Source organism: Canis lupus, chromosome X, assembly GCF_048164855.1.
Source record: "Canis lupus baileyi chromosome X, mCanLup2.hap1, whole genome shotgun sequence".
Taxonomy (NCBI): Eukaryota; Metazoa; Chordata; class Mammalia; order Carnivora; family Canidae; genus Canis; species Canis lupus.
In genome coordinates, this window is record NC_132876.1 from 47803779 (window position 1) to 47821136 (window position 17358).

Genomic DNA, 17358 nt, shown 5'->3' on the forward strand with positions numbered 1-17358 from the left:
TGGAAGTGTAGCAGCAGGAAGTGAACTTTGGTCCCATTTCATCATTTCCTTTTCCCCCTTGTGCTTTCCTGTCTCCTTATTTTACTTCTACTTTGACATGAATTAAGTTTATTTTTTTATTTTTTTATTTGTATTTTTTACTGAGCCTCAGGAAGAAGAGATAGTATAGAAGAACAAATAATAGTAACAGGTCAGCTAAATAGAAGATGAGAGTCATCAAACATGGGTCTCATTTGCCAGACCCATCACTGACCACAGGACCTTGAGTGAGTCCCCTCCCTGTGCTGGCCTCCAGCCTAACCCAGAAGAACACTCAATGTGTACACAGGGGTTGGGGCAGGGGCCTTGGGGTCAGAAGGATGCTGGGAATCAGTATTTGCATAATCTTGAACAAATAATGTATCCCACTGTGTGTGCTATAATTGTTGGTATCTTTTATTATTGTTATTGCTAGTGTTGCTGTTTTCAGTTTTATTAGTATTATTAATTATTCCTGCCATCCAGCCAACGTGTGAATGATAGAAGTGGGTATTAACTGCCAGATAGTACAAGATAGTTCATTTACAGAGGAACCCAGCTGAGGGTGGGGAATAGAGGAAGTGAAGACAGAGAATAAATGTGAAGTAAGCAGACAGGTACTGGGCTCTCTGAGTACCATCTTCACCTGACCCTGGGAAGGTTCTGACCCCAGGGCACTCTTGGTTTTCAACTGCAGACAGCAGCAACCTGGGGACTGCCCTGGAGCCATGGGGCTGAAGGGCTATGTCCTCATCAGCTCTCTCCCCATCAAGGGCCACCAGTGCTGCCCCTCCATCTAAACCCATCTCCTTTCCCTTTGCTCCTGGGTATCAGGGAAGGTCTAACTGTGGAACCTCCTAGAACTGACCTTGAAGGGCTTTCCTCATACAAATGATTTTCTATCCACTGCAGTCTCTGAAAGTTGTCCTGTACACCAGCAAGCAGGGAGGGGTCTCTGAGATAAAGACAGAAATGCCTACCTCTCAGAGGCATGTCATAGCTACATGTTTTTGCCTGACATATTGTACTCTGATAAGTAATGACTATCCATTTCCTATACACAATATATTAATATAGACATATGTACACAGAACTATCTCCTCTCTCTCTGTCTCTCTCTCTTTTCTCTCTGAATTTTCCTGAGAATAACAATCTCCAGCTTTCTTTTCTCATTCAGTATCTCATCTCAATGTTTGCAGCTACATTTTTGTAGTTACTGTGTTTGGATAGCTTTTCACAGATTAGTTGGGCATTCCTATTGCTTTTAATAACAATTCTAGGTTAATCTCAGTTTCTGATATCTCTACTGTTTTTTTTTTTTTACATATCAAGGACTTTTATCCTATGTCATCCATATATGTGGGTAATTTTTCCTTCCCAGGTTTTCATGTGCTCTTTAACGCTATTTTTTCCCAAGAAAATGTTGTTTTTAAATTTGAGTAGATTTGTATGACTAAGCAATTATACTGTTCCCTCTATAAAAACATTTTAATAATATGCCAGGGGCACAGAGCACCATCTCCAGGTTTACCAGGGTAACAGATCATTCTCTGCCTCAACAGCCACATGGCCCTGGGCACACACACAGCCTGGGCTTTAGGGGGTCCAGGATTTTAGACTCTACCCCACTGTTCCCAAAGAGTCTCTGACCCTCTCTGACTTTACCTTTCTTCATCTGTGGTACAAAAATGCCTGCCTCAAATGGATTTTGCAGGGATTTGACACAACATGCAATGTCATTCTTTATTATCAGAAGAATCAGGGGGACCCTGGCTGGCTCAGTCTGTAGAGCACATGACTCTTGATCTCAAGGTTGTGAGTTCCAGCCCTGTGTTGGGTGTAGAGATTACTTAAAAATAAAATCTAAAAAAAAAAAAAAAAAAGAATCAGGGATTCTGAGTGAGACAAATAAACAGAACTACGGTGCCCTTTGGGTGGATTAGTATCAGTTAAATATTGGCTTCCCAGCCTCAAGCAACCACCTGCTCAATCACAGGGATCTACTCAGACTAGAAGAAAAACACAACAAAGATGCTGAGGATGAAGATGACCACACTCAAGGGTTTCTTGTCAGGGATACGTTCTCAGGGTCCTGCACCAGCCTGGGTGAGGTCCTCCTCTGGGATTGTGTGCTTGGCCTGGAGGAAGTGAAGGGAGGGATATGGGAGATCAGCAGAGCCAGGAGCCCTGAGTCTCATCCCGAGGTCATTCAGTCTCCACTCACTTGGCCTGAATTCCTGGGCCTCACCTTGGGCCAGGTGAGAACCAGTGTACTCCCAGGGGCTGTCGTGAAGTCACCTGGGCTAGAGAAAGGACAGGTGGCATCCATTAGGACCAAAGTGGTGACAGTCTGACTGCACAGTGCCATTTCACAATCTACGCAAAGCAAACATGGCTCCATATTTACCGCAACATATGCACTGGAAAGAGCCCTGTGGCACAATGAGTACTGGGAAAACTCCTGAAACCAACATGTCTGTCAATAAAGAAATGAGACCCAAAGAATTCATAATATAATATACACCTGTTCAAAACAACTAGGTAATTTAATGTGTATGGAGACAGAAATGTTCAGGATGATGAGTGAGATCAACAAGCAAAACACATTACCTGCAAGTTCCCATTATTCCCTCCTTGGTTCCTCCCAGAAACCTCCTATCTCCATGCACCCCCAACACTCACTTCTGAGACCACTGGAGGTTCGTCCCAGACTGGGTAGTAGAGAAAGCCTGCGTCCTTCCTGCTGCTCCTGGGAGAGGGTGGGCAAGGAGCTGCAAGAGGGTGTGGGAATCTGGGATAGAGGAAGTGCTCTGGGTCTCCTTGGGGCTGGTGTCCCTCACAATAGCATGTTATTCATGATGCATACACTGGAGAAACATGAACCCTGGGACAGCTGGACAGCTGGACAACCCCAGTCCTCCAACAATGGTCCTGCTCCCATTGCCACTCAGCAACCAAGTTCCTTCCATATCCTTACTGTGCCTGCCCCCAGACTCTTTGGTTGGTACCTCTACCCCTCCCAGAGACCACCTTTGGAGAGATTATCAACCAGGGTAGCTAGATTAGGAGGTTTACCTGCACCCCAGGGATGGTTTTCTTTTTAATTTTTATTTATTTATGATAGTCACACAGAGAGAGAGAGAGAGAGAGAGAGAGAGAGAGAGAGGCAGAGACACAGGCAGAAGGAGAAGCAGGCTCCATGCACCGGGAGCCCGACGTGGGATTCGATCCCGGGTCTCCAGGATCGCACCCTGGGCCAAAGGCAGGCGCCAAACCGCTGTGCCACCCAGGGATCCCCCAGGGATGGTTTTATAGTCTCATTTACTCCATAAAATGGCCTAAGGACTGGACTGTCTAACTCCATTTTCAGAGTAAGACACTGAGTCACAGCAATGTCTTGACCAAAGTCACACAGCTAGTATGTTTTGGGTCTGGGAAAGAACCCATATTCCTATTCTATACCCTCATGCCCTTAACCACTAGGCTAGACTCTTTGGATCTACCTGTTGGTTTTCCACAATATTGAGAAAACACCGAGGACTGAGGAACCACATTCCCCATAACCTTAAAGGGTTGTGGGAGTTCCACCCACAACACAGCATTCACCTGGAATTGCTGGTGGGGGTAGCAGTGGAGGTCTGGATGAAGGTACAGATAAACTTACAAAAAGGTGAATGTCACTTATATATCAATGAAACTGGGTTGGGAGGGGGTATGGGAAGAAGTTATGAACGGAACCCTAAGGCTTTCTTTCCACTTCAACAACAAACAACAATACCCCCTTCGAATTACATATGCTTGACACCATCACACAGCATTCCCTATCAGGGTCTTATGATGATACTCATGCTGAAGAAGACAATTGTTCTCTGGGAATCAAGGTGTCAGGATGGGGAGGGCAACAATAGGAAGATCTGCTTCCAGTGACAGGGATTGTTACTATGTACAGACCCTGTGACAGTCACTTCACAAGGTCGTTTGATTCAACTTTTACAGCAGCCCAAAAGATGGACATTATTAGGCCCCTTTTGCAAATGAGGAAAATGAGAGGTTAAGTAATGGGCCAAGTTCAGAAAGTAAGGATTTGGGGTGAGAGCCATCACTCCACAACCTGTGTCCCTAACACCCAGGATGTGCAGGTTAGACAGGCATGGGCACACAGCCCGGTGTGTCCCACCTACACCACATGTCCAAGACACCAGGGCCCTGCACACCTCCCCTGTGGACTGACCCAGAGGAAAAGCACATTTTCTCCTTTTCCTCTTCCCTCCCATGTCTTCTGCACCCCTCATATTCTTCCTCTCTCTCCTCCATTTCCTTTCCCCTATGTAGCATCCACCCAGACAGTCCTGACTCCTTTCTCCAATACCACCAGAAGCAACATTTGGAACCCAGACTCTAGGGTTGTCTTCACGTTTCTGCTTCCCTCCCTTCCTTCAAGTCCCTACCAAAGGCTCCAGAGAGAAGAGGGAATGGGGTGGGAGCCCAGGGCTCTGCTACCTCACTAGGGGTCCAGCATTCTGCAGGACCATGACCCCCACCGCCCATCCTGGGATGGCCCAGGATGCTGGGGCAGGGAGATGAGTGAGACAAGGCCCAGGAGGCAGAGAGGGAGGGGGGTGAAGACAGAAGACGGGGTAAAGGTAGGAGGGGAGACGTAAGAGAGACACAGGGGAGTAGAGACAAAGAATGAAGAGAAAGCAAAGCAAAGGGAAGGGAAAGAAGCTCTACCATGGTGGTGGGGTCAGGGAGGAAGAGAGAAGGAGGAAATGGCTTCATGGCTGCAGCCTTTTCCTTCATCTGCCCTGTCACCCAAGGTAGGAATGGAAAACATGCATGTGTTGGGCTGGGGGCCCATTGGATGCTGGTTGAAACTTTGTCACCTGTGTGAGCTCAATTCGAGCTGGGCATGGAGAACAAGGCAACCACGGGGGCAGGAGACCTGTCCCAGAAGGAGTAAAGGGTCAAGCCCCAGGTCAGCATAGGGCTGAGGGTCTGTGGTCTCCTCTTATGACCACTGCCCTCTCTCCTGATGGCCCCTGTGCACCTGTGATTATCTCAGTTGGTTCCTCGCCTGAGGGATTATATCCATGTCAGGCTCACCAGGGTTCCCCTGAAGGACCAGTCAGGTTGATGAGATGTGTGGAGGGAGGGGAGGGGGAAGTTCCTCTGAGAGGCCTGTCCTTCATTCTCAAGCACCTCTGCCCTCTGCCTTCCATCCCTGCCCCAGGAACGCTCTCTGCTCACTGGCAGTCACCCACTTCTGGCCCCCTGACTCAGGGAACCCTGGTGTCTCCCAAGGAGGGCCCAGCTCCTGGCATTCAGCCAAAGGAACAGGACCTCAGCCCTCAGCATGGGGCAGGAAAGCCATTAAGGCCACCTGAGATTGGGGGTGGGATACATCTGGTTCAAGAAAAGGAGGCTCCCTCTCAGAACAAGGGAGGGAAGCCTTGTCTCAGAAGGGAGTAGGAAGACCTGTCTCAGCATGAAACCCTGGGCTGGAGGACCCTTCTCGGTCCAGGACACCAGCACCTGGCTCAAGGTGTTCACTCTGATCCTGGAAAGGAGCGGGATTCCTGCTTCCTAGAACACACCCATGGGAAGGCCTGAGTCTTAGTCTATTCAGGCTACTATAACAAAATACTACCAACTAGGTGTCTGGTAAATGACAGAAACTTACTGCTATCCATTCCGTAGGCTTAAAGTCTAGATCAAGGCAGCAGCATGGTCGCTTTCTGATGAGGGCCCTCTTCCTGGTTCATACCTGGCACTTTCTTGTTATGTCCTCACATGGTAGAAAGGGTTAGGGATCTCTCTGGAGCCCTTTATATAAGGGCACTCATCCCATTCAGGAGTGTTGCATCCTCATGACCTAAGCATTTCCCAAAAACCCACCTCCTGATACTGTCATCTTTGGGTGTCAGGATTTTTATAATTTTCCAGGGTGGGATGGGGGACACAAACATCCAGAACATAGCAACATGTTAGAGAAAGCTGAGAGAGCAGAAGATGGTAAGAAAGAGACCCCAGACCAGGCAAACAGGTAAGCAGTTCAGAAGAAGGAAAGGAGACCTCTAGGCACAGGTGAGGGACACAGAAAGAAGAGAAGGCAGAGCATGTGGTCCTCCGCATGGCTGCTACTTCCCGCAGACAGGCACTGCTGGGTAACTCAGGCTCCCAGGGTCAGAGGTCCCCAGGAAAGTTGACATGGATTCCCTTCTGGCCACAGCTCTACAACCTTCAGCCCCTTCGCTTTGTTCAACTTTCAGGCTAACTTCTGCTGAGAAATATGAGGAGGGAATTGTAAAAGGAATCCCAAGGAAAGAGAGACATGTGCACCCCTATACCCCCAGCCCCCACCTTTCCACATAGGTACCTTCTACCACCTCCTGTCATCTCTCAAATGAGTGCTACCACACACTGTCAACCCCAAATTTGATCTGGATCCCTCTTTCCATCTCATTTTTGGAGATGTTCAGGATCTTGACTGTGGAGACCTATAAAATGTCATATAGGCCATCTAGCGCTGTATGGCCTGTGGCTGCACAGGTTCAAGGACAACAGCTTTTGGTGAAGAAGAGTTAGAGTGATGGCTACTATGTATGGCCTCAGAGACAAATCTTCCCTCCAGCCCATGGGTTCCATCCTCTACCATAAGGACAGCACTGGGCCTAGGGTCTTACCTCAGGGAAATTCTCTTCAATGATCTGCAGGGTGGCAGCTATGCAATTTCCCCAATTCAGGATTATATCAGTATCATGTCCCACCCACCAAATCTTTGGGAAGCCAACAGGAGGCAACCAGAAGGCTGAGAAGGGTCCAGAGCCAGTACCAACCTCTCCCCACATTACCATCCCTTAGTCTTCCTTCCAAGCAGATCCCTGTGCCCTCACATGCCCTAGAATTACTGTTGTCAACTGTACCTGGGTCAAAGCAGAGCCTCTGGAGGTCAAGGGTTTGCTGGGAGACATCATAGTGTTTGTTCATGGTCGCCTGCAGAGAGAGATGGAGAGAGCCACTGTGAAGCTCTGGTGGGGGTAGAGAAATTAGGGACTGGAGGAAGAAGAGGTGGGTCTGGATGTTGGCTCACAAAGGGCCTTGATCCTGCATTACTTTTATCTGCTCCATTTCTTCTGGCTCCAACTTGTACCACACCAAGGAGGGTACATCAGAAGGACTGACAAAAGGTATCTATAGATAGAAAGGAAGGGTAGGGTAAGCACCAGGAACTCTCATGCTAAATAAGACAACCAACCTCTGGCCTGTCCTCCTTCCCCAAGACTCTCATTCTAAAGGAGAAGACCAACCCCTGGCCATGTCCTCAGCATGCGCCTTCTGGTTCTCTTCATTACACATCTTATAGCCAGTACCCTTCAATGAGCAGTCAGTGTCAGCATCCTGGACAAAGTACTAGGTCTGTGTTTTCACATAGTGGAATCACAGGCAGCACAAGCAACAGAAAAAGTCTTGGAGAACCAACTCTTCCCCTTCCCTGTGCCCATTTCTCTGGCTTCACCATTCTCTCATACATCACCAGTGGTGAAGGGGACACTGCAATGGCTCAGGATTGAATTCAGTAGCCATGTATTATACTTTCTCCCATAGGGCATCTAGGGGGTATAAGGATAGCAGAGAAGAGTGACAACACGGAATTAAGGCTGGAGAACAGATCCTCTTCCAACCATCTACTGAACTTGAAAAGAAACTGCTAAAAAAGGGACCATGGACATAATTTCTTACATTTGTGCCAAATATGGATTTTTTAAATCCCCTTTCTCTTCTTCAGAGCTCTCCTCCAAATAAACACTTAAGATATTAGACATGATCTTCCTTTTATAAATTTCCAGGAGATCCCACCTTGTGAAGATGCTACTTGCCATTTAGACAAGGTCTCCAGGGATTTAACCCCCCATCTCCCACATTCACCTTGAGCCAAACTCAGGCATCCAGTGGAATGTTGTTCCATCCAGTGGAAAGCTGTTCCATCTCCTTTGCCTTTAGCCATCCTCTACTCTAATCTCTTTATATCACTTCTGTGGACCTGCCCTTAGATGACCAAGGCTGATATCTTCTAGTAAAAGAAGAAAAAAAAAAGGATACATTACAGAACCCATCTATCCTAGCAAAGTAACCTAGCATCTCTACACAAGACCAACACAATTGCCCCTGACCTGTCTCTCTTGCACATTCCATACATTTGCAAGGACACTCGCTGTGATCCTGAACCAGCTCCCATGGTTCCATCCCACCAGTGCACCCCTATTTCCCTCCCTGGAGGAATTCTCTTTCCATATATTCACATTAGCATAGGCAAGGCTTTAATAATGCCATTGGCTTCTCCTATGGTAGAGTCAGTTGGCCTAGTGGGTGCTGTAGGGATGTGGAGAGAAAGAAGGACTCCATGAATTCTAAAAAAATGATTTCTACATTTTTGCCCACAGATACCAGGACTACCATTAGGACTGCTTGACCAGTAATTAATTCCTAGGCTCTGTCATGTAGAAAATAAGGATATAGTTAACTACACAGGGTTATGTATGCCACTGGCTAGTACATGTCAACTGTGATGACTGATCACTTACCGTTGTAAAAACAAAACAAAACAAAACAACAACAATAACAACAACAACAAAAACAAACCACCATCAACAACAAACATTGTGCCCATGGACCCCAAAGGGAGTCACTTGAACTAAGCCCATGTCACCAAACCGAGACTGAATACATAACCTATTTGTAGTTTCAGTCTGCATCACAAATATAATCTAATCTAGTCAGTCTAGAATCTCCTGGTCAGTACTAATGATGTAATATGCCTAATAGATCCCTGCCATCCCTTAAAAGGAAGGTGACCTTGTCTTAAACAATCCACTATTTTCTAGTAATTTCCTTGTCCTGCCTCCTTCTGCCTATAAAAGTCTTCTGTTTTGTACAGCTCTTAGGAGCTTCTTTCCATTTGCTGCATGGGATGCTGCCCAATTCACGGATTGTTGAATAAATCCAATGGATCTTTAAATTTTACTCAGCTGAATTTTTTTTCTTAACACTCTTATTCGGGGATCCACATAAGTATCATTCATTGTTGTTTCTCCATCTTGTTCACAGATGCATGAAGGATGAATGCCAGAAATGTCATGTTTATACTGGTTTTCATAATTCCTTGGGAAACACCCAGGTATCCAGCTCCTCTTTGAAAGGAAGTATGTCTATCAATGTACTCTGAAATCAGGAAGAAGAGTATAAAAGAAACAAAATTAAAACCAAATCAAAGTAGAAAATATACCAATGACCCAAATAACAGAGCAAAGTCCTGTGATAGCATTTATGGATAATGAAGAAATATCATTGACTTTTTTTCTTTTTTTTTTTTTTTTTAAGATTTTATTTATTTATTCATGATAGCCACACAGAGAGAGACAGAGAGGCAGAGACACAGGCAGAGGGAGAAGCAGGCTCCATGCAGGGAGCCCGACGTGGGATTCGATACCGGGTCTCCAGGATCGCGCCCCGGGCCAAAGGCAGGCGCCAAACCGCTGTGCCACCCAGGGATCCCTCATTGACTTTTTTTCATCTAAAAAGAAATATAGCAAGCAGCATGCTTAAAAGTTTGGAAAATTCCACTGTGCATCTGCCTCCTGGGAGATGAGCGGTAGCAAGAATTCTCAGGCCAGGAGAGAACAAGCACAGGAAGAAGGGTTGGGCAGAGAGTCCATTCTGAGATCTTAGTTCCTGCTCTGCCATTTCCAGGCTGGGTGACCTGGCACAAGTTAATTAATGACTATAACTCCCTCCTCCAACCTGAGCTCTAAGCTAATAATAGAATCTGCCCTGACTGTGTGATGTTATGTTTCAAGAGTCAAAGGCAAGTTCCCCACCTGAATGGAGAAGTATATAAATGAACAGCAAGTCTGAAGAGATATCCAGCATTAAGCCTGGTGAGACAAAATGATGGAAGATTTGGAAAGAGAAGGGGCAAGAGTTGAAGGTGTTATAGCAAATAACATTAACGCACGTTCAATTGTTCCCCCCCCAAAAAGAAAGGGAGCAATACAGAAGATATATTTAGAGAAATGATAGTTGAGAAGTTTAAAAAGTGACAAAAGACATCAAGTTGTAGATTCACGAACCTCTGTGTTTGTCCAGCCTAGAGTGGTATGAGGAAAACCAAACCTAGGCCTATCACAGTAACACTGTTGACATCCAGAGATAGTACTCAAAGCTGAGAGAGGAAGAAAAGGCAGGTCATCCTCAAAGAGGCATCAATCAGACTGGAATCTCATCTTTCAACAGAAACAATGGAATCTAAAACAGAATGAGCTTATATCTTCCAAGTGCAGAAGGAAAATAATTGCAAACCTAGAATTCCACACCTAGAAAGAAATGTCTTTCAAAAAAGGAAAGCAGTCATTTTAATGTAACAAATAGGCAAATTTGGCACTCAAAGTCTCAAGTTAAAGGAAATAGCAAAGTTTCTTCTTTAGGCAGAAGAAATATGACCCCAGGTGGAAAGGCAGATATGGAAAAGAAAGAAAATTACATTGATGAATATGTGAACAAGTTTAACTGAGTGTTAACTGTGTAATTTACAATTTGGGAAGGGCAAATTAAAACAGCATTTTAATTTTCTCCATATTTAAATCCCAGAAAACATTATTGTCACATATTATACAGTTAACACTCAGTTAAACTTGTTTACATATTCACCAATGTAGTTTTCTTTCTTTCTTGGAATTCTCTGTGATGAGAATGATAAGCCTGTCTTTTGTATGTCAGTGAGACGACTTTTGGAAAACTTCTAAGGTTGAGGGCTGGTTGCCAGGAGAACCAACCGTGTGATTAGAGGTTTAAAACAGTCAGTCCCACTCCTCTGACCCCTGGGGAGGGGAGAGGGACTGGAGATTGAGTCCAATCGCCAATGGCCAATGATTTATTATGACTATGTAATGAAGCCTCCATGGTGATAGTTCATCTGCAGGACTGTGGACTTTTAACATTTTGTCCCCTTTTCAGTGGGCCAAAGTAAAAATATTCATTGACCATTACAGTTATTTGCTGACCTTTTTTGATGGTGACACTATTGCGACCAAATTGACTTTACCATCTTGGCTTTAGTAAGTATAGAAGGCAATGGATTACCATCTTTATTGCTCTAGTGTGTTAAACATTATATGCTAGTAGAATCTAGTTTAATTATTTCAGGTGGAAAAGTATTCTTTGTGTTACCATTCTGAATGTGTTTGGACTAAACAAACAATAAACTCTGATGTCTGAAGGAAAAAAAAAGGACTGGGTTCAGAGCTTCCAGATTAGTAAGAAAGAATGCATCCTTGTGCCACCGTGTCATGCCCCAAATTCCATTGGGACAGAAGCCTCTGCGTTTGGAGCCTCACTCCATGTATCTCTTCATCTGGCTATTGATTGCTATTCTTTAATATCCTTTGTAATAAACCAATAATCTAGTGAGGAAATGGATTTCTTGGGTTCTGTGAGGCACTCCAGCAAATTAATCAAACCCAAGGGAAGGGGTTGTGGGAACCTCTGACTTACAGCCAGTCAGTCAGAAGCACATGTAACAACTTGGACTTGAGATTGGCATCTGAAGTAGAGGGCGGTCATGTGGGACTGAGCCCTCAACCTGTGGAATCTGAATCTATCTGCAGTTAGATAGTGTCAAAATTGAGTTAAATTATAGGACACCCAGCTTCTGTAGGAGACTTGCTTGCATGTGTGGGGGGAAATCCCACACACTGGAATAGCATACAGGATATTAAAAGTTAAAACTGGCAGAAGTAAATGGAGAAGTGGACAAATCCACTATCATAACTGGAAATTTTTAACACATCTCACTGAGTGGTAGCTAAAACAGGCAAACAAAAATTCAGTTAGATGAAATAGATTTAAACAATATTATTAACAAGTGCTCACTTCAGCAGCACATATACTAAAATTGGAATGATACAGAGAAGATTAGCATGGCCCCTGTGCGAGGACGACATGGAAATTTGTAAAGCACTCTGTATTTAAAAAAATAAATGGAATATTACTCAGCCATTAGAAACGACAAATACCCACCATTTGCTTCGACGTGGATGGAACTGGAGGGTATTATGCTGAGTGAAATAAGTCAATCGGAGAAGGACAAACATAATATGGTCTCATTCATTTGGGGAATATAAAAAGTAGTGAAAGGGAATAAAGGGGAAAGGAGAAAAAATGAGTGGGAAATATCAGAAAGGGAGACAGAACATGAAAGACTCCTAACTCTGGGAAACGAACTAGGGGTGGTGGAAAGGGAGGTGGGCGGGGGGTGGCGGTGACTGGGTGACGGGCACTGAGGTGGGCACTTGATGGGATGAGCACTGGGTGTTATTCTATATGTTGGCAAATTGAACACCAATAAAATAAATTTATAAAAAATAAATACATAAATAATAATAAATAAATAAATGTTACTAATAAATTTATTTACTTAATTGACACAGGACAGTGCACATAATAACTACACATGGAACACTGCAGAATAAGTTACCCGCTGGGCCATAAAGGAAGCCTTGAGTAACTTCCATGAGCATAATACAATCTAGCCTGAATGGTCGGTATGAAAATTCAAAGGTAATGTTGGGTTCTCTGCCCCTGTCCTGCCTTTACATGAATCCCAAGAATGTTAATTCCCAATAATCCCCACCTCCTTCAGCTCCAAATGACTCTTTCCAGGTACAAAACCCTGGACTTGAGAGGAGCCCATGACTCAGGCCTTTCCCCTCAACTAGATGTCTTTTTTTTTTTTTTAATCAACTAGATGTCTTAAAATATTCCTGAGATTTGCTTTAATCAGGTATGTTAAGATGACAGATATGGAGACAATGTCCTTGAAAGAGGAGTTTATTACCTATGCTCCCAAGAGGAGGGGACATGCCATAACACTCAGGGCCACATAAGGAAACACCCGGGTTGGTCAGGAGCAGAGAGAATGAGGGGAAAACATGATCCATAGTCATTATTCTGGCTTTATGAGAAGGATTGGGAGAGGTAGGATGAGTATGCTGTGTATAACTTTAGATTGGATAGTTTGAATAATTTTGGTGGGCTCTGGACTAGAAGGGTGGCCCTTAGTTGTCCAGTATCTGGACTTGGGGTGATTTGGGGCAAAGAGAATATTGAATGGGGGTGTGAGAGTTTGATAAAGGAGGTGGTGGGAGGTGTGGACTTTAGATTGGTTGGTCTGCATATGAAAACTATTGATTGCTATCTCAAGGGATTAGCTCACCCTAGGAGAGACCCTCACCAGGTCCACAAGGCCCCTATTTTGTCACAGCATCATAAAATATAGTTAATAGAAACCCCGATGAATATGCCAAGGGGAAGATTTCACCTGAGTCATGACCACAGCCGCAGGAGGGAGAGGTTTTCTATGTAGAACTAGGATAGGTGTGCCATGGTCCATGTCCTCAAGAGAACAGAAAACACTCATCCTGGGCACTTGCCACCCGCTCCATCTAAAAGGGGACTGCTGGGTGTCTTTCTGGATGGGGCTGGGAAGGGGGGCCCAGAACCCTCTTGGCCTGGGGGGTCCCGAGACTGAAGACCAGCAATGACCAACCCACCCATGGGCTGACCTGCGTACAGTTACCTGTCACCAACGTCCTCACAGGGGGCTCATGAGGTGAATCCGTGGGGTCTGTAGCTGGAGGTTTGGAGAAGATCCCTGAGAAAGGCAATTCTAGACCCCAAACCACTTTGTCAGGGCCACACAAACAAGATGAAGTCCTAATGGGAAAACCCTTTTCCCAAGGGCATAGAGAGGAAAGCTCTGGCAGCCAGAAGAAAACAAAGGCAAAAAGCAAAGCAAAACAAGCCACATAACTACCCATTCTTACTTCCCCCTGAGTTTTGCGACCAGCCTAATGCCCCAGGAGCCATTTCCAAATGCACCACTCTTGCACAGGAGGCCAACCAGAGTCAGGAGGCCTGGGACCCAGGTACTTGTAGCTATAAATCCAAGAGATTCCGTGGCCCACTGTATAACATGGTGTTCTTCCACTTTTCCTCAAAAAGGGACTCTGACCACATAGTCACCAGCTCCTTGCTTTCTCTGAGGTTGCTGAGTCTTAGATACAGGAGTTTCTCTGGGATCACTCAGATACTACTTAGAGAAATAGAAACTGGAACTGGCTCCAGAAGACAGGATGATGCTGCCATGCATAGCTGCAATGAGCTCTTTCTGCAAAACCCTTGAGCAACATGGGTTTGAACCACACAGGTCCATTTATAAGCAGATTTATGCTTTACAATACAATATCATAAATGTATTTTCTCTTATGATTTTCTTTTCTCTAGCTTACTTTCTTGTAGGGGTACAGTATACATACAAAATATGTGTTAGCCAACTGGTTGTGTTATCAGTAAGGCTTCCAGTCAACAGTAAGCTATTAGCAGTTAAGTTTTTGGAGAGTCAAAAGTCGTAGATGGATTTTTGACCTAGCTGGGGGGAGTTGATCCCCCAACCTCCTAGCTGTTCAAGGAACAACTGTATATGAGATCTGAAATAAAGTAACAGAAACAGTTGGAATAGCCACATGGCAGGCAGTAACTCCAGCACATTCCAAAGGGCTTACACACAAAACAGTTGTGAAGTGTAAGGAAACAGCAAACAGTTGGTGGGTCTCTGTGAGGAGAGTATGGAAAAAAGCACGGTTTTTCCTTTAAAAAATGTAGTCAATGGGAGGCCACCACCAGAAAGATGGTGGAGGAGTAGGGTCCCCAAGTCACCCGGCCCCACCAACTTACTTAGATAACTTTCAAGCCATCCTGAACACCTACAAATTGGATCTGAGATTTAAAGAGAGAACAGCCAGAACGCTACAGGGAGAAGGGTTTTCGCTTCTAACAAGGTAGGAAGGCAGAAAAAATAAAAATAAAAAAGAATCAAGTGGGGGAGGGGCACCATGAGAAGCCTGGCTAAGGCCAGCGGAGAAAGCCTCTGGGACAGGAAAGCCCAGCCCCGGAGAAGCGGGAACTTTAAAAAATCCGCACCGGATTCTTCCCGGATGAAAAGGCGCTTAGCAGGGAAACCGGGCAGAACCACAATAGGGGCAGAGGAGCCTCCAGTCTCCCGGAGTCACTAATAGAGGAAGTGCTGCCCCGGAGGAGAGCGCGCTGCACTCCTTGGGCCGATCTCGGTCAAGGGCTGGAGCGCGCCCCAGGCGGGGCACGGGGAGAAGCCGGTTGGTCAGTGGGCGGCTCTGGACCGAGGGGGCTGCGCCCTGCTGCCTTCGGAGCCGCGCCCTGGGAGCATGATTCCAGCAGCACAGGCCCGGGATCCCAGGGCACCGAGGGGACGCAGCCCCTGATCCTGCGCTCCCCACCGCTGACAGGCGGAAGCGGGGTGGGCACAGGACAGCGAGGACTCTCCTGCCGCCGGGCACCCCCAAGCTGTGCAGATCAGCGCACCGGTGCCGCCCGGGAGCATCTAGGCCAGTGCAGACTGGGAGACTGCGTTAGTTACTAGCCAGGAGCTGACTCCACAGCTGGGTAGCTGGCCACTGCCATTGTGTCGCCCTGTGCCTGGGAGAGGCGGGGCCACCAGGCAACAGAGGCCCCAGCGGGCAACTGCAGCCACTGGGCCCCCGCAACCAGCAGGGGGCGGGTCAGCTCCACCAGGTACACACACCTGAGCGTCAGCACAGCAGGCCCTTCCCCCAGAAGACCAGCTGGAAGGACAGGGGAAGAGCAAGTTCTTCACCACGCAGCGCTGGAAAGCTCCAGGGAAGTCGAGGGATTTACAGTATATAGAAATAGAGGGTACCCCTCCGATTTTTTTTCTTCTTTTTTCCAGTACAACTCGTTTTTATATCAGACTGTAAATTTCCAAATTTTTTCTCTTTTCCCACCTTAACTGCAATATTTTACCACCTCTTCATGTTTAAGATTCTTCCTTTTTGACTTTCATATTTCTACAATTTCATATTTCGATAATTACAATTATCCTAGATATATTTTCCACTTTTCGATTCCCTTCAACATACTCAACTTAATTTCGGGAGATATACAGGATACCTATTTCTGTTTTGTTTGTGTTTTTTGGTATCTCTGATTCATTTTGTTCTACAATGGCAGTTCTACATTTTGTTCTACAATGGCAGAACTTAATACCTTCTAAAATATGACCAGCATGCACCCAGGACCAAGTGGTATACGGTGCTGCTTCATTCTGTGAGATTCCTCATTCCCATTCCTCCCTTCCTTCCTTCCTTCCTTCCTTCCTTCCTTCCTTCCTCTGTTTCTTTCTTCCTTTCTTTCTTTCTTTCTTTCTTTCTTTCTTTCTTTCTTTCTTTCCTCTTTCTTTCTTTATTGGAGTTCAATTTGCCAACATATAGCATAAAACCCAGTCCTCATCCCATCAAGTGTCCCCCCAGTGCCCATCACCCCGTCACCCCCACCCCCCGCCCACCTCCCTTTCCACCACCCCTTGTTCGATTCCCAGAGTTAGGAGTCTCTCATGTTCGGTCTCCCTTTCTGATATTTCCCACTCATTTTCCCTCCTTTCCCCTTTATTCCCTTTAACTATTTTTTATATTCCCCAAATGAATGAGACCATATAATGTTTGTCCTTCTCCAATTGACTTACGTCACTCAGCATAATACCCTCCAGATCCATCTACATCAAAGCAAATGGTGGGTATTTGTCGTTTCTAATGGCTGAGTAATATTCCATTGTATACGCAGACCACATCTTCTTTATCCATTCATCTTTTGATGGACACCGAGGCTCCTTCTACAGTGCGGCTATTGTGACATAGCTGCTATAAACATCGGGGTGCAGGTGTCCCGGCCTTTCACTGCATCTGTATCTTTGGGGTAAATCCCCAGCAGTGCAATTGCTGGGTCCTAGGGCAGATCTATTTATAACCCTTTGAGGAACCTCCACACAGTTTTCCAGAGGGGCTGCACCAGTTCACATTCCCACCAACAGTGCAAGAGGGTTCCCCTTTCTCCACATCCTCTCCAACATTTGTTGTTTCCTGCCTTGTTAATTTTCCCATTCTCACTGGAGTCAGGTGGGATCTCATTGTGGTTTTGATTTGTAGTTCCCTGATGGCCAGTGATGCGGAGCATTTTCTCATGTGCTTTTTGGCCATGTCTATGTCTTCCTCTGTGAGATTTCTGTTCATGTCTTCTGCCCATTTCATAATTGGATTGTTTCTTTGCTGTTGAGTTTTTAAGTTCTTTATAGATCTTGGATACTAGTCCTTTATCTGATACGTCACTTGCAAATATCTTCTCCCATTCTTTGGCTGTCTTTTAGTTCTGTTGACTGTTTCTTTTGCTGTGCACAAGCTT

The 17358-nt window shown here is 45.6% G+C and overlaps 1 long non-coding RNA gene and 1 other non-coding gene across 2 annotated transcripts; one reads left to right on the plus strand and one right to left on the minus strand.

Moving 5' to 3' along the window:
- Positions 1–2615: 2615 nt before the first annotated feature.
- LOC140628830 (uncharacterized) lies at positions 2616–15481 on the minus strand. Its single transcript, XR_012026767.1, has 4 exons — positions 13649–15481; positions 7945–8089; positions 6942–7011; positions 2616–6295 (listed from the first exon to the last, which is right to left on the minus strand). It is a non-coding gene; the product is annotated as an uncharacterized lncRNA (long non-coding RNA).
- On the plus strand, positions 11936–12042 carry LOC140628857 (U6 spliceosomal RNA). Its single transcript, XR_012026792.1, has one exon. It is a non-coding gene; the product is annotated as a U6 spliceosomal RNA (small nuclear RNA).
- Positions 15482–17358: the final 1877 nt, after the last annotated feature.